The 8,873-nt window shown below is 38.9% G+C and overlaps 1 pseudogene; it reads right to left on the bottom strand.

The window, feature by feature from the left end:
* Nucleotides 1-518: 518 nt before the first annotated feature.
* LOC102875705 overlaps nucleotides 519-8,873 on the bottom strand; it is a 43,122-nt pseudogene continuing 34,767 nt past the window's right edge.

Genomic DNA, 8,873 nt, shown 5'->3' with positions numbered 1-8,873 from the left:
GATCGATAATCAACATCAACACTAGCAGCAGTAAAGAAATCAAATGACACACTTCACTGGACAAATCTGCTAAGATATTTCCTAAAAATTTTGAAGAGCTTTACTAAATAAAAGCCCACTATTTCAAAGTTACCACCAAAAGGGAGATGAATAATTAATTGGTCACACTGTGTTGGTGAAAATTTATAAAAGAAGGGAGGGGAATGGAAGTTAATAACCATTATAAGAAGCAAAAACTCTGCTTCTTCAACAATTAAGAAAGTCACTTAATGATACAAACAGGCAGGAGAAAAAGAGCAGTCCATAACTTGCATTTTATATACAACGCAAGACAAGTAAATGCCAACTGCACTATTTAAGAATTACTTGCTAAAACATTTAGAAAAAATAAAATAAAGACTTAATCCTTGTCATGGGCTGCCACCTTGTAGAACATTCAGTGCACATGCCTGGGTTGTAAATTTCTTTTCCTCTGTCTCTGCCTGTTTGTAGCATCTTCATGAATGGGCCACATCTTTTTATGGCCCCAACTTTTCTTCTTGTTTTCTGGGATTTTTGTACCGTGCAATCTCTTCTTTATTGACAGAACAATTAATCACAAGCATTGCTGTATACTGAGTTTTATGATTTATACCTTTGGCAGCCAAGGCATATCATGGTCATGCATGTTGGGCAATTCAAGACAGCATCCTTATTAGGTACAGGATGTTATTAACATGGCCATTGTATTCCAAATCCATGGAACCCTTTTCTCTATGCATTAACCCAAGCCTGATCTTTGTTATCCTTTTCAGAGTCATAAAGCAATTCATCATTTGTGGAAATATGGTGTCATTTCTTTTTTTCTTTCTTGGTTATCTGTGCTGCTTCGTCTTCATCCTCAGAACCAGAATAAAAATAAACAATAACATATTATTTTGTCAGAATACTCCAGTTTTCCCATTTCCTGAGGAAGACCTTTATTTAAGGAGGATAACTTGTCTTTCATTGTTTTTATGGTGGCATTTAATACTTCTTTTTTTGCAAATGTGTCTTCTCTTGATAATTCACTTTCTCCAGTGAGGCATTCTCTGATGATTTTCATTTTTGATCAAGGGTTCCATGTAAATGCACACCCATTTCATCTTCAGAGCTGCTTAGGGCCAGCTCCTCATCACTGAGCTCTTCCACCACATGGGGCTGTAGTCTTCTGATAGCCCCTCTTTTAAAGTATTAAAGAGTAAAGATGTCACTTTGAGTACTTAATTGTGCTGGCCCAAACCATGGTATTTTCAATTGCTTCTTATGGATGTAGAAGTTGCACAATGAGTAAGAATGGTTGAAGAATTGATTCCTTAGAGGTTTTATGCTGGCAAAGAATACTGAATATACCACAGAATGCCAAAAGGACAAAAGAAAATCAACCTGATAGAAGTAAAATAAAAGTGAACTCTAGAAGCCAGAATGGTGAGAGATTGCTTAACATACGTTGGGTGTGTTATCAGGATGGGCCAGTATCTAGAGAAGGACATTATGCTTGGAAAGATGGAGGGTCAGTGAAACAGAAGAAGACCCACAACAAAATAAATTGACATAGTGACCACACTAGAGGTTTAAGTGCAGCAGAGAATGTGAGAATGTCACAGGTTTGGATAAGGTCTATGGTTCATAGGGTTACTGTGCATCAGAAATGACTGAATAGCACCTCACAACGACAACCAGGAACTGAAAAAGACAAAGAAAGATCTCTTGAGAATACGACCCTATTGCTTTGAATTTAGATTCTCAGTCTTTAAAACTGTAAGACCAAATTTCTGTTCTTTAATGTTACCCAATTTTTCAGAGAGTTGGACAATGACTAGGGAGGATAGAAGGAGAATTGATTCCTTTGAGCTGTGGTGTTAGAGAAGTGTATTGAGAGTACCATGGACTGCTAGGAAAACAAACAGATTCATCCTGGAGAGGGTTAAACCGGGTGGCTCCTTGGAGGCAAGAATTCTGAGGCTTAGTCTAACATACTTCGGATATGTTGTAAGGAGGGACCGGTCCTTGGGAAGGGACATCATGCTTGGGAGGGTGGGGGAACAGTGCAGGATGGGAATACCCTCTACGAGGTGGATTGATTCAGTGACTGGGGTAATCGGGATGGGTGTATTGGAGACAGTGCAAATGGCCCAGGACAGAACAGAGTTTAGGGCTGTTGTACACAGGGTCGCTGTGTGTTGCAAGCGACTCGACGGCACATAACAACAACAACAACAACAAGCCTTAAGAGCTATTATTTCATGACAAGTTTTCATTCTCATGGACCCTGGATTTCAGGGTTCCCTAGTGGTTGGAGTGGTCTACCAAACATATAAAATGAATATAGTCTTTGAACTTGGAGTTTTGAAGAAATTGGTCTTCTAAAAGTCACCTTTAAGTCAAAATAGTCTAGCTAATTAAAAAAAAAAAAAAAGATTAATCTTGTTTGTTTTTTTTAGAGAATTACCAATGGGCAGTCAGTTTTGTCTAACAGAAACCCCAAAGGTAAGATCTGGGAAATATTTTAACTGTTGTATAGGACCTACATGACCAAATTGTTCTACCAGCAATACACCCGATTATGAGAACCTATGGAGGAATCAATTTCTTTGGGACATTATTTTAATCCAAAAAGAGTTGTGCTACTAATTTAAAGGTGGCATCTCTCTGTATCTTTAAATTCAACAGTGGCACAAGTAGAGGGAAATAGGCAATACCCTTCCCACATGGATTACAATCTCTGAAAACCCACTGGAGGGTTAGCTATGCACCTATCCTAACTTGACATCAATTAGTAATAGTAGTAGTAATAGAGCTATTAATATTACTTGCATATAATATGTTAAATTAAGTTGCCTAAGTTTCTATGGTTAGCTAAGTATGATTTTTATTTTAACATGATATTCTTTAGGTTTGTGAATAGCAATATCTTATTAGTCACCATATCAAACTTGTCTTATGAATCCCTCATTCTTTATCCTAGTTTCCTTTTCATATAATCAATTATGAAATTTTCTTAAATTATATCTCTTCCAAATCTCTGAAATATCTTAATTGTCTCTATCACCTCTTCTGGTCTACTCCAACCACCTTATCTTGAAAGCCTTCTCTGTTAAAATAAAACATAATTTGGGGAAGTTGAAATGAAATTATTTTCAGAGAAGTAAAATACAACACAACAACAACATAATGAACTTTATGAAAGATTTCTTTAACTCATTAACAAAACAAATGTATTACATGCTTTTACATTGGAGGAATCAACTCATAACTGACCTTCCATTGAGTTTTCAGAGTCTGTAAATCATGTTGGAGGAGATTGTCCACTTTCTTCTTCAAAGCAGCTTGTGGATTTGAACTGTATGCCTTTAAATTGATAAAGCAGGCCCCCAGAGCTCCCTACCAAAAGAATGAGTAGAATAATAAAACTGGTTAAAGAGCATGTAAAGAGTTGTTTTGTACTGTTGAGTCAGAAGCAACCTATGGCTGACCATTTGGCAGGTTTTCAGAGGAAGTTCAATTGCACAGGAAATTATTTGCCCTTCCATGTTCCTCAGAACCACGTGACTTCAGGATTGCAGCACAGCTTCTTGCCACTAGGCCACCAGAGCTGAGTATAATCACTGCAGAGGTAAAGTCAACATAAGATTTCTAGGTTGGGTACAAAGTTAATCAAATATCCTTCTGGACAAAAAAGCCATAACCTTTGGAGTCTAGTTTTTTACCATATAGAAATTATTTACATCTATTATCAGATAAAAATCCACAAATCAGCATATCCTTTCAGAGACTCTAGACTCTAATTGATAGTAACTAGTATGTCAAACAACCATATATTTCCATAAAGCTAGGCTTGTTAGCCACTGCTTGCTTTTGTAAATAAAGGTTTATTTATACTTTTCTTGCTCCTTCACTTAAAGATTGTCTTTGACTACTTAGGTGATACATTAATTTCGGGATAAATGCAGCATAAACCATATGACTCACAAAGACCAAAATATTTATAATCAGGCACTGTACAGGAAAAAAGTTTGCCAATCTCTTCCATGAATAATTCGTAAAGCTTTGGATGGACATGTTACAAAGTACTACTCCAATATAACTGTGAAAGTATATGAAGATATCTTGCATGCGTTTTGGTTCATTTTTCTTACCATGCTTTCTACTCTTGCTTTCTTCCCACTCATTCTACACTGTTACCAGATCGATTTGTATGCTTTCAATTCTCTGCTTAAACTCTTTTAAAGTCCCCATTGCTAAGTCACTCTTGTCCAAATCCCTTAACCCCTGTTACCCTCAGTTATCCTTTCTGTTGTGAAAATCTCCTAGAAGACTACATGTAAAAGTTTTTAGTGCTCTCTAAAGGGTCTCTGGTGAAATAGTACATTATGTGTTGTGAACCAGTTTGAATTGACCAATTGCTCCAAAGCAGAAACATGAGACAATTTGTTTCTTTTAAAATTCAGTCTTGAAAACCTGATGTAGGATCACCATGAGTTGGAACCCATATATTATCAGTTTGGTTTGGCTTGGTACCCTATAAAGCAGCAATTTTGTCCGTGATTAGTCTCTAGTTTCTAGTTGTTATTTTGTTGTTATGGTTCTTATTGTTTTACCCATAGTCCAAGACAACAGGAAGACGATAGGCATTCTTGGCTGGCGTGCACTCAAGCTGAAAAAGGATGAACACCAAGTACTCTGGAAGCTTCTGGGGCGAATTAAAGGCAAACTTGTTTATAGGACTTGGCACCTGGTAAAGAGCTCAATAAATGTGAGTGTCTTAGCCTGCGATCCACTTGCCTTGTGTTCATCTAAAATGAGGATTATGCTTCTAACAGAGAGGAGAAGCAGAGAAGAGGAGAGTAGGAACTGGGGGTAGAAGGAAAATAACAGTGAGGGCAACATCTGCTTTCTATTCCCCAGGCTCAGGGGCCTGGGCCGCCCTCCCGGGGTAACGTTTCTTCGTTCCATATAAACAGAAAGGATGATTCTCGTAATCTCAGCAACAAAATACGCAGGCATAAAAATGGGTCATATTTTACTTTAATGAGAGAAATGAAGGGCTGTTTCCTTCACACAGAGAAGTCTGGGTTACTGTAATTAACACCAAATGGGCCTGAGGCTGATCTCTCAAATGAAGAAGAGGTTGTTGGGATTGGAAGAAACCTGGGCCTTGAGGAGCTGCTAAAACATTCCCAGTCCTCCATCACTCTCATCTCTGACCTCTCCTCTCCCACCAACTCAGTCATCTACCAGGTTCTGAAAAAACAGGAATGAAAACTAACTTCTAGTAAATACTTACTGGGTGCTTTACACACATGCATGTATAGAGTCATAAAAGCATTTTACCTCATTTTCTTGATGAAGGAGCTCAGAGAGGTCAAGCAATTTGGTTATGATCTCACAGCTTAAAATACATGAGGTCTTTCACTGTGTGACATTAAACAACCTTCCAAATCTCTTCTCTTTCTAAACCAGGTCTAGTACAGTTGGAGTCCTGAGAGTACAGTCTTAGCTGCTAACTTTAAGATTCTTGGTTTGGAGCTACCTGGTGATCCAAAGGAGAAAGCTGATAATCTGCTTCCATAAAGATTTGTGGCCTTGGAAACTCTATGAAGCAGCTCTACATACAGATATAGGGTTTCTAGGAGTCCAGGGAGTGTTGTATTTGTGCATCCATATGCATGGATGTTTGTGTGAGCATGCCTGATGGTAATTGTTTGGGATGAACATTCTTCCAAGGGGCACAGCACTGGTCTGACAATTTGCCAAACTGAAGTAATTGTGATACTGAACATTGTGACACTGGTGTGTCAAATGCCATAATGGTTACCCATTGTGGACAGTGTTCAGTGGAGCTCCCAGATTGATTCAGGCTTGAAAATAGGAGTGGCATCCAATTCCTAAACCACGTGCCTCTGGAAACTCTATGAACACAGAGAAAAGATAATAGTTATAGAACAGGGATCAGATCTTCATAGGGTTGCTGTGAGTCCTGCTCCACTCAACAACAGCAACATGAGTTATATATGCTCATAGCATATTTGCTAATGTCTATGCCTAGACCAGAAGCTATGGTACAACAGAGTAAGGTAACACTGTATGGTTTGCAATTAGGAAAGGTGTACATCTGAGTCGTATCCTTTTTCTATACTTATTCAACCTATATGTTGAACAAACAATTCAAGAGGCTGAGGCTGGACTTTATGAAGAAGACTGTGGCATAAGGATAATCTGCATTATGCGGATGCCACAGCAGTGCTTGCCAAATGTGAAGAGGATTTGAAATGCTTGATGCATAAGATTGAAGACTATAGTCTTCAATTTGGATTACAACTCAACATGTAGAAGAAAAACTCACTGCTGACCCAAAAGGCAATATCATGATGCTGTTATGTGCTGTCGAGTCGCTTGCAACTCATAGCGACCCTATGTACAACAGCCCTAAACTCTGCTCTGTCCTGTGCCATCACACTGTCTCTGAAACTCCCATCCCAATTACCCCAGTCACTGAATCAATTCACCTCAGAGAAGGCCTTCCCCTCCTGCACTTTCCCTCCACTCTACCAAGCATGATGTCCTTCTCCAAGGACCGGTCCTTCCTTATAACATGTCCAAAGTATGTTAGACGAAGCCTCAGAATCCTTGCCTCCAAGGAGTCACCCTGTTTAACCCTCTCCAGGATGAATCTGTTTGTTCTCCTAGCAGTCCATGGTACTCTCAATACTCTTCTCCAGCACCACAGCTCAAAGGTATCAATGCTCCTTCTATCCTCCCTGGTCGTTGTCCAACTCTCTGATGCATAACAAGTGATTGCGAAGACCATGGCCTGTATCAGATGCACCTTAATTGCAGTATCAGAGAAACACCATTGCTCTTCAGTACTTTGTAGATGTCCCTAGCAGCAGACTTTCCCATGGCAATGCACCTTTTAATTTCCTGGCTACTGGTGCCAAGAGTGTTGACTATGGAACCAAGCAAACTAAAGCTTTGAACAATCTCAATCTCTTCACCATCCATCCTGATGCTGCCAATTGGCCCAGTGGTGAGAATCTTTGTCTTCTTGACATTGAGCCTCAATCCAAAACACAGGCATTACCAATATCTTCACTTGTTTGGAATTACAGTCAATACCTTTGCCACCAGCAGCCAGGAAATCAAAAGATGTATTGCTTTGGGAAAGTCTGCTGTCAGGAACCTCTCAAAAGAACAAAGAACAAAGATATCAATGTGAAGATCAAGGTGTATCTTATCCAAGCCATAATCTTTACTATTATTTTCTATTCATCTGAAAGTTGAGCAATGAATAACAGTAGAATCAATGTCTTCAAACTGTGCTGAAAAGACAAACAAATGTGTCTTGCAAAAGGTACAGACAGGGTTCTCTTTTGAGGCAGGGACAGTGAACCTTTATCTCACACACTTTGGGCATGTTGTTAGGAAAAGTCAGTACCTGGAGAAGGACATCATTCCAGGAATCCTGGAGGTTCAGCAAACAAGAAGAACCTCAACAAGATTGATTGATACAGTGACTCTTCACAGTGGGCTCAAGTGTGTCAGAGGTTATAATGGTGGCACAGGATAGGGCAAGGTTTAGATCCATTGTTCATAGGGTGATTATGAGTCATAGCAGACTGGACAGGACTTGACAACAACATGAATCAGCATTGACTTGACAGCATTGGTCTCGGCTTGTACAGATTATAATCTAATCACATAGGACCATTTTCCTTTTGAAATTATGCTTCCCTTCTGAAAAGTCGTGTCCCAAACTTATCAGCAGGTCCATGAGATGAAGGTGAGGTAGGCCACTCCATAAAGATTTACAGACTTAGAAACTCTGAGGGACAAGGCCATTTTACCCTATAGGATAAAACTGTAACTGACTTAATAGTAGTAGGTGTCTCAAATTGGATGAATGTTGCTTGCTTTCAAGGCTACTGAAATCTAGTTTATCCTTTAAGGTTAGCTTAAAATTGAGCATGACTTGGCAGTGTTAGTAAGTGGCATACTACACATGCATGTGAGCACAGGAATCATCCAGATTCATGTCCAAATTCCAATTCTGTCACATAATTATTCATCTCTTACAGCCCAAGTTTCCCCTATGGTAAAATGAATATCCAACAAAGGATTGTGTCAAAGACTAAATGAGTAAACCTATGTAAAATGCCATGCACAGTACTAGACACAAAGTAAACCTCTTGTTTGGAAAACCAACACCGTCATCAAGGGTATTTGAAAGGCATCCCTCAAGATGAGACTACCACTATCAAATAGAACTACTGTACGTCCCAAATCAACTCCACATAAGGTAAAAAAGATATTGCAGGAATAACAGATTTGGTGCAAAATCTGAGTTATCCTTGATGACTGACCCTAGTCTCAAAATAGAATGATCAATGTCAAACTGGGAGTCTGATACACAGCAAAGTAAAAGTACAACAACAATGACAAATTCAAACTACTGTTTGTTATTTTTCTTTAGGAGAACAAGCTGGCCTGTCAATAGGAATTAAAATGAAAATAAGGGAGGCTTAGGAAGGCAAAAGATAGGAAGGACATATTACTTTTCAAAATTTAAGGGAAAATTCTTAAGGAAGTATAGAAAATAATGACCTGAACATGTGAACTCAAGATCTTCTCTGCATTCTAACATTCTGGGAGGAATCAACTACCAAACTAAAAGGAGTTCTGATGGGCTAGTGGTAAGGAGTTGTCCTGTCATCCTATAGGTGCACAGTTTTTAATCCATGCTCTTCTCCCCAGGAGAAAGATAGGGAATCTCATCCAGTGTAATTACTGCCTCTGAAAATTTTCTGGAGAGTGAGTTATGGGTCATTTCTGACTTGATGGTTGTTGTTGTTGTT

The sequence above is a fragment of the Elephantulus edwardii genome, unplaced genomic scaffold, assembly GCF_000299155.1.
Source record: "Elephantulus edwardii isolate Elephantulus edwardi_28Jun2011 unplaced genomic scaffold, EleEdw1.0 scaffold00005, whole genome shotgun sequence".
Lineage (NCBI taxonomy): Eukaryota > Metazoa > Chordata > Mammalia > Macroscelidea > Macroscelididae > Elephantulus > Elephantulus edwardii.
This window is presented reverse-complemented; position numbering and strand designations above follow the sequence as displayed.